Here is a 16,694-nt window from a genome sequence, read left to right as displayed (position 1 = left end):
TGGCTGAAGATTCCGATCTTTGTTAAGATCGGCTACTTAAGAACTTGTAAAGTTACAATCGCCCTAAGATAGCTTTGTGGAACGGGCGTAAACTTTAGCTAAGACGATTTTATAATCGACGTAAGTCTCTAAGATTGATTGTAGTTACGATCGCTTTGTGGAACGGGACCCTGGTCCCTGGGCCTCTGTCCACAAAGCACTGTTAGTGCTATGACAACTGTAAGCCTATGTTACAGTATGGGAGTTACGATCACCTTAGCGCTAAGATTGCTTTGTGGATTCAGGGACCACAAGGCAATCTTACAGCTATGACTATCGTAAGTCTATATCATGGTAATCTAACTGGCGTACCTATTACACTTGAACATAGACTATGACAGTCGTAGCACTAAGATGCCCCAGTGAAATAGGGTGAGGAATCTTACCCCCATGACTATCATTAGTCTATGTTATAGTATGGCAGCATAACTATCCTACTTGTACATGGAATTACATCTGTCATAGCACTTGTTTGTGGAATGAGGCCCATGGCTGCTCTCTGCTCTCTGTGCCATATGTTTGTGGATGTAAGGTAGGTAGCCAAGTGGAGACTTGATTTGATAAACAGTCACAGGTACAGCGAGAGAAGCTGTCTACTAGTCCTTATAATGATAACATATAACAACACCCTTAAAAAGGGCAAATTTCTACTAGTCCTCATGATAACTATTGGGCAGTTTAGCAAGGACTACAGGACCAGTGCCAGTTTCTAACACACAGGTATTGGTAGTCCTGTACCCTGACTGTGGAATTTATATTTTTTAGGATTTCTTTTTTGCTAAAAGCCTAGGCAAGTCTAGATGAAAGTAACCAAGTCTAGTTTGCTTGTTATGAAAACAGCAGAAGAGGAAAGGTTCTTTTGGAAAAAAATGTATTTTAAAGACTAAGTGTTAGTCTTAAGGTATTGGTACTGATCCACATTGATAGATGGCGTGATTTTCAGTATTGGTGGGGCTATGGTGACCACAGATGGAAATTGTTAATAGGAGCATGGAATTCTCTCTCCTGAAAACATGGAACAAAAGTTTGAAAACAAGTGACTATTGATTTCATAATTCTGCTGTCTAAGTATTACAGGTCAATAAAGTCTAGACGTTGGACAGCGAGATTGATGAATGAACAGGATATGGTGTTCGATCAGTAGATTGATAATACACTTTCATTCTTATCATTGATTAGTGGATTAGGTTCTATACAAGATTATGAATTGTGTTCTTATAATGAGTTGACAGCTCTATTGATAAAATGCTGCATCGTCAATTTTCACCAAAATGGAACATTTTATCCGGACTGCTGCTTGATTAGCGTCTTGATAATGACAGGGTGTCTGCGGCTGGCATCACATGAATTATTGTATCATGGCGACAGGGAAAGGACATTAATGGAACACTTAGTAATCAAGTCAAGACTGTGCAAACATCAGTCTTTGATTCCTTCATCAATAGGCTTAGAATAATATTTTGGATGCTTGTTTGTCAGTACTGTAGTGCATGTTGTGGTATGTCAAGGTTTTGCAAAGTATTTTTAGCTGTTTGTTCTTTAATATGAATATCCTAATGGGGCGGGTTTTGTTCAATTGTCAGTAAGATTTCAGGGCCCCGTTCCTCAAAGCGAACATTGCTTTGTGGATAGAGGCCCAGGGACCCGTTCCACAAAGCCATCTTAGCGCTAAGGTGATCATAACTCCCATACTTTAACACTGGCTTATGGCAGCCATAGCATTGTGATCACTTGGTGGCTGGAGCCCAGACCTTTAGTCACAAGGCAGTAATAATTTTACTCAGTAAAATTTATGGGATGAGTTAAGAATCTTTTTTGTTTAGTATACAGTATGTACAGCATTTGTGAAGTGGAAAGAAACAGGTGATCCTCCAGGAGAAAAGGGACCATATGGGTGGCAGGATACAGTTGTGCTGTGACGTCATGAAGAAAGACGTTTAATGTCAACTTACTACTGTAAAAATCACCATGTGTGCGGACTGTAAAAAAATATCGTATTCTTCTCTCAATAGTTTTAAAAGCATTATCGCAAAACATGTCAGTGTACATGTCTACTTTCAATTAATCAGACATTATATCTAAAAACTGCAATCATTACATAAACAGTTATAAGTCTGAACATGGGACTTAGCATAAATTTTGGTCACATATGTTCTTTCTTTTTATGTCAGTGAGTTAGTATTTTACAAAACAGCTTGGACATAACAGCTGTTCATAAACTGTTGGTCATTTAATGTACAGGTGTGCTACATATCGATCAAAACTATTTTTCTCTTTCATTCTCTAACTTTCATTCATTCTCATTGAATTCATTGTCTTATTCACTGTAATTCTCTCTCATTCACTTTCTCACTTTAGTCGGTCACTCACATGCTTACTCATTCTACGAACTCCATGTTTTCTTCTCACTGACTCATTCTCAATTTTCTCTCACTCACTCACACTCACTTTCTCTCAGGTCTCATTCTTTTACTGGGGGCACAGGTGGCCCAGTCGTCTAAAGGGCCGTGATTCGCTGTGCAGAGTTGCGTCCCTTGGCACGCCAGAAACCTATGATTGTGGGTTCGAATCCCGGTTCGCCCCAATTATGTTTCTAGGTTTGTCAGCACCATACCCGTGCTCGTGGGTTTCACCGAAGTGGTAAACGTCTTAGACCTGCATCACTTCGGGCTTTCCTCCCACATTAAGCTGACACGCCGTGATATAACTGGAATAATGTTAAAAGCAGCGTTAAACCCAACTCACTCACTCACTCATTCTTTTACTGTCTCAGTCTCTCACTCTCTCTCGTTCATGAGTGGTTGTCTCGTGGCCTCCTGACTGGGTGAACAGCACACTATTTTGTGCTCCAGCTCCAATTGAAACAACTTAATGTAATGTCAAAGTTGATGCAAATGATTATCCAAATTGATTTAATAATAGATTGACATTATTTTATGGGACGATAGAAAGCTTGCTACTAAAGTGCATTTTAATTTAATCTGTTCTATGACTTTTCACATGCACTTACACAGCACTTAAAAATTTCCTGTATCAGCAAAGGTAATAGTGAGAGACCATAGTTTTTTTCACCTATCAATCATGACAATATAGAATTTCAAGGGTTCTGAGGCAATGAAAACAACCTATTATCACCGTTCCATGAGTATGTTTATATGGTTTAGGCCTGGTACGTCTTTAATGATAATGTTACAAGGTAAAGTTATTACATGCACCGATTGTTTGAACCAACTTTTTGTCAGATTAGCTCATTGGTGGTAATTTGCAGAACTGCCTTCTCCTGCACAGGCTTTCTCCACCTCTTCACTGCATGCTGTAGACGACGTCTGCAATAGGTCTCCCTGCAATTAACAGGAGGAAGTCAAGCCTAATGTGTACCACTTGTCAAAATGACATTTTTCTCTGATTAACTTGATTATGACCCACATATTCCTGTGTGTTGTACTTTGAAGCTGGTACTCGGCTTGATAGCTTCCACTCACACCAACAGCTGCTGAGGAGGAGGAGGAGCTGTGGGCTTCTTGAAAACATTAAGATGGAGAAGCAGCAACATTGCAATGCAAATACTCTGTATTTGGGAGATATTTAATGTGATTTTAATCTGTTTGATTGCTCATGTTAGTAAAAACCTCTAATATGAGCCAGGCTTTAAACATTAAGTGAAAACAAACCCTGAAGTTAATAACATGATAAGTGCATGGACTCTTCATAGAGGACAAACTGCATTTTAAAAGTCCAATTGCTTGTGTTAAGGGAATTTTATGTACATATGACATTCAACAGTTTTGTCCCAAGTGTACTAGATAACCTGTGTTAATATCTATGTGAAACTGTAAAAGCTGTTGTATACTCAGGAAAGTAATCAGATCAGATCAGCTAGGTCACAAACTGTTGCTGTAAATCATGTGTATTCATAATGCTTGAATGAATCCTATTAATTATCTTTATCACATATAACTGACAGAATGAAGATTTATTACCATGAATTTACATGATTCTACCCTAATCCCTAATTAGCATCCCAGTGAGGGGCTTGTTAGGGGGGGAGTGATCTCTCCCACTGGACCACAACTGACACTGTGTTCATGTTGACCCGGCCACTGTGGTTTGTGTGTTAAGGGAGGGCCTTGGCCATTGCTTGGCATTGTCCAGTCTGCCTCCCCGGTCAACTGGTGCAAGGCGACAGTCACCTGGGTGCTGCCCGCTGGTCACCTGGGTGTCGCCCGCTGGTCACCTGGGTGCTGTATGGCGGCCACACCGTGCTGTGTTTACCTATAGTCAGTCCTGCTGTGATGAACTTGCGAGATAACAACGCAACTTGAGGATAAATGTAGGAAAGGTGATATTTAAAGAAAATGGTTGAACAAGTGTATCTCAAATGTGGTGTAATCTGATAAACCTGTTCCTTGTGTAAATATTCCCAAGTGCGGTTTCTTTCCTCTTATTGACTCTCTGATTAGCTGGATAGTCTTTCTTACAGACTCTAGAGCATGCTTATAAAATATTCAGTTCATTCCATTATCATCCCCTTTTCAGCTCTCGCAGCCTACATTCATCCATTTCTCAGCTCTAGCAGCCTACACTCATCCCCTTCTCAGCTCTAGCAGCCTACACTCATCCATTTCTCAGCTCTAGCAGCCTACACCCATCCCCTTCTCAGCTCTAGCAGCCTTCATTCATCCCCTTCTCAGCTCTAGCAGCCTTCATTCATTCCCTTCTCAGCTCTAGCAGCCTTCATTCATCCCCTTCTCAGCTCTAGCAGCCTACACCCATCCCCTTCTCAGCTCTAGCAGCCTTCATTCATCCCCTTCTCAGCTCTAGCAGCCTTCATTCATCCCCTTCTCAGCTCTAGCAGCCTACACCCATCCCCTTCTCAGCTCTAGCAGCCTACACTCATCCATTTCTCAGCTCTAGCAGCCTACACTCATCCCCTTCTCAGCGCTAGCAGCCTACACTCATCCCCTTCTCAGCTCTAGCAGCCTACATTCATCCCCTTCTCAGCTCTAGCAGCCTACATTCATCCCCTTCTCAGCTCTAGCAGCCTACACCCATCCCCTTCTCAGCTCTAGCAGCCTACATTCATCCCACTCTCAGCTCTAGCAGCCTACACTCATCCCCTTCTCAGCTCTAGCAGCCTACACCCGTTTTCCCATGACTATGTTATCTGTCTTATTTGGAATGAATAAATTCTTCCCAAAGAGTTTTAATACATCTTTTGACCTCTTTGTGTAAAAAAAAATACAATAATAAATCTGTGAACAAAAGAAAAATAGCTTGACAAGCACACTGTGACCACAGAAAGAAGCAAGCTTTCATTATAAAGTTTCGTTGATACTTTTCTTCTTTGTATGCCAAATTGCCTGAGTTCATGCTAAAAGCACTTCATTTACCCAATGAGAGTTATATCCCTAAGTAAGTATTTGCCCATCAGTTATCACTATAGAATGAATAGAACGTGAGCAAAATATGCCGGTGCAAAGGACTTACCATGAGGAAGAGGTGTTGTACATCTATTGGTTTGTTTGTACAAGTCGTAGTGTGCTGTAATCTTGCCTGCTTTTCACCGCAATTAAGATTCCTCCTTGGAGTGATGCCTGCATCAGCAGTCAGCGTTGACAGGATCGTGAGGAGACCCATTAAAGCAGGGCAGGTAATCAATTGCTACACTTACTGCCGGCCTCACTGTCTACCCCTAATGCTAACAAACAATCAAAATAAATATTTGATGTTTTTGCACTGGAAAAGCAATTACCCGGATTATTCAGCCCGAGCTGATCTATTGACGACCTATGTTAATTTGTTTCTAACAAACCCGGACAATATCATGAATAATTGATAGTATCGTGGTGATAAAACTTTTATTTACTATCCTTGAATCTGACTTCAGGTCTGTGGTAGCATGATCGTTTCAAACCAACAGGTAGCTATAGTCGGGTGTTAGTTTACATTTCATGACTTTACAACTATCGCAGTTTATGATCAGGCGTAAAGTCGAGACTTGACAGTTGACCTTGGACTTGATGAATGGCTTGGAATAAGTCGGTGACAATAACAATGTCAGAATTCACACCCATCAGGATATTGGTATTGGCAACCATGCCAGAAGACACATGGTCAGTCCTCTGTTATCCTACAATATCTGTGTTATCGGTATCAGCCTGATTGAATAACACCTGTCATTACCCCAGTCTTGAACACTGTGATTTGAACAAAGGAAGCTATCTGCTTCACTGCAGGAAATGTCATTCAATGAAGACTCAACGGAAAGGTCTTAATGTAATTTTTTCAAGAGTTTATCCATTGGGAGTCAGAAATGCTATTTTGGTCATAGCAAATATGTTGATTTTTTTATTTGAATTGTTTGGACTGGATTAGTAGATCGGGATTTTTGACTTCTCGATACACATATAAAGTAAAAAATATCGATACAATCCTTAAATGTTTGCTGTAATAACTTTTACCCCAAACCTTAATTAGTTGTGAAAACGTAAATATTTTCATCCATTGCACCATATGTGACACTGCCAACTATCAGAGTTCAAGGTACTTTGCCATCCTGTCTATGAAAAAGATGGCTTACGCATCACAGATAATAGCACATTAAAGAATCTTATACCTATCAGGTCGTGAACAAGGTATCGTGATACGTATCGGATCTCACAGTTGGTGTATCATACTAAGCTTATAGGACCTATTGATCACAAATGAAGTACTAAGTGTTAGTCCCTGGTCCAACCCCTGGCAATCTGAAGGATGGGATATTTGTAACATATTAACATCGGTGATCTAAATGCATAGTAGCCATCGAACAATAGACCAACAGTGAACCAACAACAGACAAATAAACCCGGTCTGGGAGACGAGTGTTTAGTTCTGTCTCTTTAACTCATAGCTTGTGAAGTACATTTGAACTACTGCCACCGATGTTGTTTTCTACGCATGTGACCTGAACCTATATCTAACCTAAACCCTACCTAGCCCAACCGAGATAACACAGCTATAGCAATGTTTACCACTGAACCATTGAAGCAAGAAGGTGAGATTGTGGTCGGGCTTGCCCCTGAGGCTGTGCTTGGTTGCCATGAAAAGTTTCTAGTTAATCAAGTGTGACTGAACAAGTGAGTCAGCTATTGATATGTGGTAGGTAAGGCTGTAACGTTGTTGAAGGGAGCTGTTACAACAGACACTACACCTCCTCCCCCTGCGGGATTATTCCAACAGACTACAGGTAATGGCTGTAGCTTCTACTCTATCATCTAGTGGATAATAGCCTGTATTCTGGGAGATTAGGCTATTTAGGCAGTAATAACTTGTGAGTCTGTGGTTTATGCTTCATTAGCGCCAGGTGAGTGTCGTAATCAGTATATCCTGGTCAGGGAGTGTAACTGACAATTGACTTTACGATCGGTTTCCCATCCTTTGTTCAGTACACCCATAGCACTTGACAGTCAGTGAACACAATTTATTCAGCGTTAGAAATTGGCACTAGTCTTGTATGCCTTGCCAAAATGCTCCTAAGGTATCCTAAGGACTAGTAGAAATTTGTCATTTTTAAGGGTTTTGTTATGTTATCATTATAACTAGTGGGCTAAACCTGTTAGTTTCTATCGCTGTTTATTCAGCATATGTCAATCAGGCGACGCAATTCATTCATAAATGGATGGGTTTCAACCGTTTGAACAATTGTTATATGTATTCCCAGCTACAGGTGTGCAGATTTGCCTGACTGATAACCGACTGTCTGCTCTTGTCAGTCAGCTGCCCAGGTGTGTGGGCGAGGCTGTAGGGCATCAGGTGCAGTTGGTCCTAGGTAGTATGTAAATCAGGCTTGCTGGTCTCGGTATAATTGAATTTAGATAAAAATACCACTTCTGAAGGCCTACCAATTAGGCCTCAACAGAATCAAGGTATAGATTATATCATTATAAGAAATCAATCCTCTTGAGTTTCATTGTGTATTAGAGGTAATATATTTCTGATGACCACCACACTCACTGTATTGAGGAGATATGCTCTGTCTGAAGCCTGTCATATGTATTGTAGAATACCCAAGTCAGTGTTTGAAAGCAATCAAGGTCAAGGGATTATGCTGATATAAAAAGTTAAACATATAGGGATCCATAGATTCAAATGCCTTACGAAAAGACCTCAAGAACCCAGGGCTCCCTTTGTTTCGAAGTACATAAATGTTGTAGGTTGAGGACAGAGAGTCACAATGGCTGCTTCAAATGAATTGTACTTATATATACAGCTTTGGTAAAGTGTTTTTACCAACAGGATCTTATTGACTTCTCTGGGGACATCAAATCTAACTGTGAAGGAGATGAAATCTAGCTTTGAGGGATGTTGATTCTCTCATATTTCTTGTGCAATGTTATATAAGAAGGCTTCAGGTGGTACATCCGGTGTCCTCCCAAAACTTCTACATGCCAAAACTTCTCCAGCTTAAAACAACAAAGTTTATGGTCCACTGCACCTCTAATCTCATGGCCATTACCTGTTGGGCACTGATTGGAACAGTCCAATTAATTAAGTGTACAACATACAACAAAACAAAACAATTTGAAGACAATGAAGACAATTTACTCATATAGCACTGGTATAAATAAATGGTACACACACTTTTTGCACAAGACTACTTACTAATTTAATGTAAGCACTGGTATAAATAAATAGTACACACACTACTTTAATGTCACAACTGGCCTCACTCTGTCACATACAGCACTAAAATTACTATATTTGAAGTCTCTTAACCAAGTTTGAGAAGATGACCAACAGCATCAAGGAACTAATTTCATTGTAAGTGACGGGTCTTTTTATTATAATCTTCTTTATCTCCAAATAAGTTGTTTTACATCTGTAAATATTTAATCTTCCCAAAGTACCCTTCCTTGCCTTTCTAAAACAACATCGTAAAGAAGATAATGAGTCTTCTTAATTACAGGAGGACTATACCATTATAACAATAGGTAAACTCAATCAGCCATGACAACCCTCTGTAGATGTTTTGGCATGTAGATGTTTTGGCATGTAGACGTTTTGGCATGTAGAAGTTTTGGGAGTGAACCGTACATCCAGAGCTCCAGATAACCTTTTGAGCAATTGAGTTTTTACTCTGGGTATTTCTCAAACTTAGTGAACATTTTAAGATTACAAAAAAGGCTTATATAGCTTTACTTGGAAAGTAAATTAGCTTGTAATTGTGTTTCGGAAATTAGCTCTTTTGTACGCTTGCTGGATAAGCTTCATTTGGTATTTACACGAGCTGTTTTTATACATTTGAGTTTTTCATTTATTGCATCCATTTCTGTACGGAAGTTAATTAAAGGTAATTGGGTTTTGAATATTTTTGGGGGGGATTTTCGCTGCTTCTCTGTAGCTCTGCACATCTATTACACAACAATTGCAATGTGTTGGGGCAGCCCTGAATCATGACACTAGTATTCAGCTACACTTAAATGTACACCCTTCCAACCAATTATTTGCTTTGATGAGAATAAGGAAGTGATATGGACTTTAAGGAGAGATTAATGAGAGATGGACATGCAGTGTCATGGTAACAGGTTAACGAGGAGGAAACACCCCCTGTTGCCCGCAGGTGTTGGGTACACAACCTGAAGATCCGATCCTCAAGTCTTTGTTTTGTCATTTGTCTTGATAATTAGACCTTCAGTGATAAGGCACCATTTTGTAATGATTCATGATAACTGAAGGTGTGAATTGTTGGAAAGCTATTTTGGCTATAATATGTACTTCTTGTATTTATCCTGATATTATTGTATTCATATTCAGGTTTGCGGTGAAAAAGAAATCTTTAAGGCCATACATCTGAACAATAAGTCATTCTTATTTCTGGATCTATTTGTGTTAGGGCCCCCATTGTACATTGCTGGTTAACTAGCATGCTAAGTCACAGCTGCCTATGAAACTAAAACTAGATTGTTAATACCTTATAACAGAACTGTACTAGTACTCTGACTGTAACATTCATTTTGTGGAGAAAATATCTGCTATCTCATTTGACAAGTCCACAATAAAGCCATGCTTAATTTATATCTAATTTTTTAGTTCAAAATGATTGTAGGAAAATGACAATTTCTCATCAAAGAAAATGATTCAAACTCAAAACTTCTCTTGGATGATAATTTCATCTTGAATATATTGACCTTTACTTTTTGTTTGTTTGTTGTTTAATTCCGCCGTTAGCACAGTTCCAGCTATAAGATTGTCGTCAGTAAATAATCTAGTCTGGACCAGACAATCCAGTGATTGAAAACATGAGCATTGATCCACGCAATTGGGATAGGATGACAAGCATCAACCAAGTCAGCGAGTCTGCCTTTACTTTTTGATAATACATTACCCATGCTATGATTGGACATTCATGATAAAGGGAGCTTATCTTTTTGCTGATTTCTTACAGGGGCCTTTTTCAGAAAGGATGTAATTTTGTAGCTAAATTGTTAATTTGTTCCTGATCATAAAATCATGAACTTTTAAAAAAATAAACAAAAAAGAAGCAATGATCCCAAGTAGGAGTAATCAATAGAGGAATCTTTGGAATATTTCATGCTCTTGAAGCCTCTAGATGTCACATTGTTGTAGTGTATTGTATGGGGCTGGTCGCAGTAAGTCCTGTGAAGATTCCGGGGTAGAATAGGTCTTCAGCGACCAATGCTTGCGGTAAAAGGCGACTATGCTTGTCGTAAAAGGCGACTAACGGGATCGGGTGGTCAGGCTCGCTGACTTGGTTGATGCATGTCATCGATCCCAATTGCGTGGATCACTGGATTGTCTGGTCCAGACTCGATTATTTACAGACCGCCGTCATATAGCTGTAATATTGCTGAATGCGGCTTTAAACAACAAACCAACCAACCAACCAACCACTGCACTACATGGCTATTCATGGCATAATATCATTATTTCTGAAGCCAGTATTCTGGTATGGAATTCCTAGCTGTGTGAGGCAAAGCAAATTAATGTATGCTATATCTGCTTATTGTATATAAGGAACACTAATTATTGCCATTTCTGCTCCACCACGGAATGCTGATGATAAGCATGTGTGTGGTATTTTTTGTGCACATTCTGCTCGAATTATTTAAGAATATGTCTTAATCTTCATCTCAAGTGCGTACTTTCACGTTATTAACATGTAACATGAGCTGTTCCTGATTGAAGTTTTATTAGATTTCTTTGGTACAACAGCATGGTACTTATGCTAGGAAACTGTCCGAGTATGTGTAGCCCAGATGTAATATCAAGCAGATGTTCCACTCATATCGCAGTATATCTTTTATGTGCAAATTTCTAAGATTTGAAAGCGGCATGGTTCATATTAAGAATGATATCTGCTAGAAGAGAGAGAAGATTATTCGCAGGTTGGGCTGTAATGGTTCAAGGAACATCCAGTGCATCAAGATATTGTAGCACGATATGTGTGAGGTTATGTGTCGATACAGAATCGTTCAATTATGTGAGTGACATGTAAAATTTGATCAAAATTAATTGTAAACAAGCTTGTTGATAGTATGTACAAGACAATCCATGCCACTGTTGGATGAACTCAGTCTCAAATGTAGTAGACCCGTGAAGATTCCGGGGTAGAATAGGTCTTCAGCTTGTCTTAAGAGGTGACTCAGTCTCAAATGTAGTAGATGAATATGATATGTCAGGTGTTCTTTAACTTCTTTTGAATTGTATATGTATTGAACTGACAAGTGTATCATTGCTGCTTCTTGTTGGAGACAGCATTTCTTTGTCTTTGTTGTGTTTGCTAGATTGCCCGTTACTGAGACCCGGAAGGATGGTGTCAAGTGTATCTGTAGGTAGAACGTCTAGACAAGGTGATCGTGTCAGATTAAGTTCACAGTTATTGCATTTGTTCTGTTGAAGATCAAGACTTGGTTTCTTGTTCTTCATGCTGTAAAAAGGGCACAGGTATTCATTCAAAGGACATCTTATTTTCAATCTCACATTTTGAAACTGGGAGATGGAGAAAAATACCTTTAACCGAAAGGAAATACCCACTTTGTAAATTATCTGACAAAGGTGAGGAATTCCATTATTTGTTTATTTGTCCATCTTTAGAAAACAAACGAAAACATTTTTCTACTACATCAAACCCAATATGCATAAAATGAATTTGCTTCTCAATAATTCTCGATTAGGAACATTGAGGAAACTGTCCAAATTCTGTAAAATCATCATGTCATTGTTTAAACCTATCAAGTAACTCTCCCTCTTATTGAATTGCACATATATTACTACACTAGTGAATCTGTATAAATATGCATGCATGCTCGGCAAAGATGTTTGTGTATCTGTTCCATATCCCTATGTATGTGTATTACGTTGTTGAAATAATTTTGTACCTCTGATGCCGCTGATAGCGATCTGAGTATAAATGAAAGTTCAGTTCAGTCATCTCTTGCACTATCAAAGTTATTTTGAAAAATTAAGCCTCCTAGTTGTTATTTGATTTTCGATTAAAGCTTGAAAGGTGATCTTTTGAATTTTGTTTTGTGGAACATTTCAAGTATTTCAAAAGTCTTACATCTAAACTTTACTGTCTGGGAAGAACGTGAGCTGTGAGGATTACAGTTGAGAAGGAAAGTACACTTTGTGTGTGACTCGTCTTTCTTTGTACCTAGTGGTTGAGGGGCCGTCAAATATGTAGTGCCTAAGTGTGATGGGGGGATACAGTTGAGGTAAGCCTTGTTACACACAGGTAAATACAGGTACATGCAGCAAGGTGTTTTCTCGGTATAATGTTAAGTCGGATGCATACCTTCAGTGGCAGGTGTTGGTAGAAATGTTTTCTGATGTGTTATAAACGTATACAGGGGGTATTTTCATGTCACTCCTTATATGGAAACTTCAACATTAGTCTCCATGTTTTAGCTTGGAAAATGTTGAGAGTTTTATCATACAGGAGATATTCTAAAAAGATTTGTTTTTTGCCTCAAGAATTGTATGTGATGTGATGGTATTAATCTTCCCTGACTGTAATGTTAAACAGCCTCTACTTACCAACTCAAAGATCTATGAATCCATTGCAAAGGGCATCCGCCCATTCACTGATACAGTCAGGGAAATTACGTTTTAGTTTCACTAATTTGCATAAATGATATGCTACAGAGTTACTATCATCTACCTGATGAGGGCGGCCAGGTAGGCTAGTGGTTAAAGCGTTCGCACGTCACCCCGAAGACCCGGGTTCGAATCCCAACATGGGTACAATGTGTGAAGCCTATTTCTGGTGTCCCCCGCTGTGATATTGCTGGAATATTGCTAAAAGCAGCGTAAAACCAAACTCACTCACTTACTCTAACTTGATTGTGAAAGTGGTAGTCCACAAGGAAGTGTCCTGAGTCCACCTTTAAAGGAATTCTATCCGTCCGTCGTTCCCAGGACATCTTTTTAAGTAACATATAACTTGAAAGCTACTGCATTGATTCTTTTCAAACTTAGTGAACACTTTTTATGCCTATAAGAGAGGTGAAGTTTGATTTGAATACTTGGATTTTTTTTTTAAATAAAGCTTTTTTTCTTTTTTTTTACTTAGAATGTTTTTACTAACTTGATAACTACATTGATTGTTTCCATACTTAGGAAAGCGGTTCAGTGCAAAGTTTGATTGGGTATTTTCTGAAAAAATATGATGTTTTTCATGTTGTGAACCTAGAGTATATTTTTTGTACTTCAACATATGTGTGACCTATTACTTGAATACTTCCTGGATTCTTTTCCAATTGGGTTACAGTTTCTATACCAATAGGAGTGTTGTGCAATGTTTGATTTCGATAAGTGGATTTTCTTTAAAAATATTGCTTTTTTCATGTTTTGAACTTAGAAATATGTTTGAGATGAAGTCAGGGGTATTAGTGAGTCCTGCTCCCATTTTGTCCTTTTTTTCTACGACACTTAATTTGAGTCCTGTTTATCACGAGGTCACCTTAGTGATAATGTGTATGTTTTATGACATTTGTCCAGCTAGGATGGTTTGTGAAACTGATCTCTGTCATAGAAAGCCATATTGAAGCATTACTTGTTGTGATATCAGGATAATACTAGGTCTGTAGGTCTTCAATACAGTATCAGAATCAAGTGCAAGTTTGTGGGATTTCTTCTCAACCAACTTGTTCCAGTCTAGCAGTCATGTCAAGGAGAAAGTGAAGCCACTTGACCAACTTCCACAGGTAACCCGAGAACAGTTATGGTGTGATGTGTTTTTGGAACATAGTTTCACATGACATGGGAGATCACTGATAAATTGTGACGCAGCTGATTTGGTATGTTGTATAGTTTTCTGAAAATTGGATATTGTCACTTTGCATTGAGAAGATATGTTAATTTACTAATCTGTTTAATTCTTTTCTCTTTTTTGTCGGATCGATTATTGTATTCGAAGAATCAATTTGTATCCTGGGAACATGGTTTCATATGACTTTGGACATCACCGATAAATTGTGTAGCAGACGATTTTGAATGTTGTAGTTTTCTGAAAATTGGATTTTGTAACTTTGCATTGAAAGGATATGTTAATCATTAATCTGCTTTGTTTTTGTTATTGTGATCGATGATTGTATTCAAAGATTCAGTTTGTTTAAAAACGTTCTGTATTTCATGTAACTGATTCATTATTTAAGTGTCCCGATGTCCTTTTTGTTGTCCTCTCAATCAAATTGTTATTGCGTTAGTAATTTCAAAATTGGTTATGATTTTAGTTGCGTTTTATTTTATTATATTATCAGTTCTGGCGATCATATGGGAAGCCCTAAGGTTAGGACAAACTCATCCTACAACACACCAAGGTTCAGTGATTATGTAAGTGGAGGGCCTGTGACATTTAAAGTTCAAAATGAATGGTTAGATAAGAAACATAAACCCCAGGGGCTGTGTTACTATTTAACACCGGATACAATCTCTAGTGTCCTCTACTCTTTTAAATGTTGTTAAATGTAACTCACAAAATGGAAATGCTAGACATCCTGAAACAAAATGTTTTAAAATTTAGGAGAACGGAATTTGCACCCCCCACCCCACCTAATTAGTACAAAGGTAGGTTGTAGTCATGTGTCACCCCAGAGGCAATCACAGTTATTGTGGAGCACCTGTCATTACTAGTACCGGCAAAATACTGAGTCTTCCATTGAAGCTTTAGGCTCTTAGATTCCAGTCAAAGCTTTCACCACCTACAGAACCTGTTTAAGTGTTTTACTTTGTTGTCATGCTCCAGTCAGTCAACTCTGTTAAGTGTTTTCGTGAATCAAGAACTGTATATAACAGCATGGTAGTCTGCAACTTTAGTCACGAGTCTGGTGAAGATACGGTAGTCTGCAACTTTAGCCACGAGTCTGGTGAAGATACAGGCTAGAAGAGGTCTTCAGCAACCCATGCTTGCCTTAACAGGCGACAATGCTTGTTGTAAGAGGCGACAATGCTTGTTGTAAGAGGCGACTGACTTGGTTGATGCATGTATCCCAGTTGTGTAGATTGATATTCATGATGTCAGTCACTGTTCAACAACACACAAACAAAAAGTGCATATATTAACACTAAAACCTTCTAGAAATGATGTCAATTGACGATGGTCATGGTTGGCCAAGGCCATTGTATCTGTTGCTTTTAGGTACAGAACTCTTCGTACCAGTTAAGAAAGGTGTTTCCTTTGTTAGGGCTTCGAATTGGTGTCCATGCTTGAAAGCTCTTGAACGTTGTTGTAATTATGGAACATGCAATGTTAGCAAAGTATAGGTTTGGGATGTTCATTGTGGTGGATGTTCATGATAGTGAGCAATAGTACTTGAATTTGAAAGTGGCCGTCCTGTATAACGTTAACCTATATCTCCCCCACTCTATGGATCAAGTAGAGGGGTCTGATGACCTTGCAGGGTCCGCACAGTGGCCTGGGACATGAAGTTGTATACTCTCCCTGCAGTAGCCTCTCTACAGACCCCAGATCATATAGTTCATATTATTTCATATTCACCCTCATCCCCTTCCCCGGGGCGGTCGGGTAGCCTCGTGGTTGAAGCGTTCGCTCGTCACACTGAAGACCCGGGTTCGATTCCCGACAGGGGCACAGTGTGTGAAGCCCATTTCTGGTGCCCCCCACTGTGATTTTGCTGGAATATTGCTAAAAGCGGCGTAAAACCGTACTCACTCACTCACTCATCTCCTTCCCAGCTCTAGCAGCCTAAGTTCATCCACTTCTCAGCTCTAGGAGCCTTTGTTCATCCCTTTTTCATCTCTAGGAATATATTAATGGAATTACGAGACTAGATCGTTCGATCCTTATTATTCAAGTGTTCCCTAAGAATTTTTATAATTCAAATTTATACATAACATTATTTTGGGGATTACATGTAAGTTTATCTCGACAGGCTCCCCAAACTATGCAAAAAGGCAGTGTTATTTGGCCTTATTAAAGGCAACACTACCTTGAGAGAAAATATCATCTGTTTTTAACCCTCTCTACTGTCTATGGACTGGTACCTATTTTCTGTTTATATGGAGTCCTTGTAATAAGTGACTGCCTCCGTGGTCCTGTGGTAGAGCGTCGGCCCGGAGAGCGGAAGGTCCGGGGTTCGATCCCCGGCCGCATCACACCAAAAGACGTTAAAAGATGGTACTTGTTGTTACCC

General features: G+C 39.2%; 1 protein-coding gene across 5 annotated transcripts in view; it reads left to right on the top strand.

The window, feature by feature from the left end:
* The window catches only part of LOC124139637 (kelch-like protein 5), a 195,268-nt gene that overhangs the window by 105,498 nt on the left and 73,076 nt on the right, over positions 1-16,694 (top strand). Inside the window, exon 1 of one of the 5 annotated variants that reach the window (XM_046506887.2) lies at positions 7,062-7,157. The exons of the other annotated variants lie outside the window; for them this stretch is intronic. The gene's annotated coding sequence lies outside the window, so the exon portion shown is untranslated. Of the gene's footprint in view, positions 1-7,061; positions 7,158-16,694 lie in introns of those variants that run through there. 5 annotated transcript variants of the gene reach the window in all.

This window comes from Haliotis rufescens, unplaced genomic scaffold (genome assembly GCF_023055435.1).
Source record: "Haliotis rufescens isolate VD_foot unplaced genomic scaffold, xgHalRufe1.0.p SCAF_7, whole genome shotgun sequence".
In the NCBI taxonomy this organism is placed as follows: domain Eukaryota; kingdom Metazoa; phylum Mollusca; class Gastropoda; order Lepetellida; family Haliotidae; genus Haliotis; species Haliotis rufescens.
Note: the sequence above shows the minus strand (reverse complement) of the source record. Positions and strands in the feature narration are given on the sequence as shown.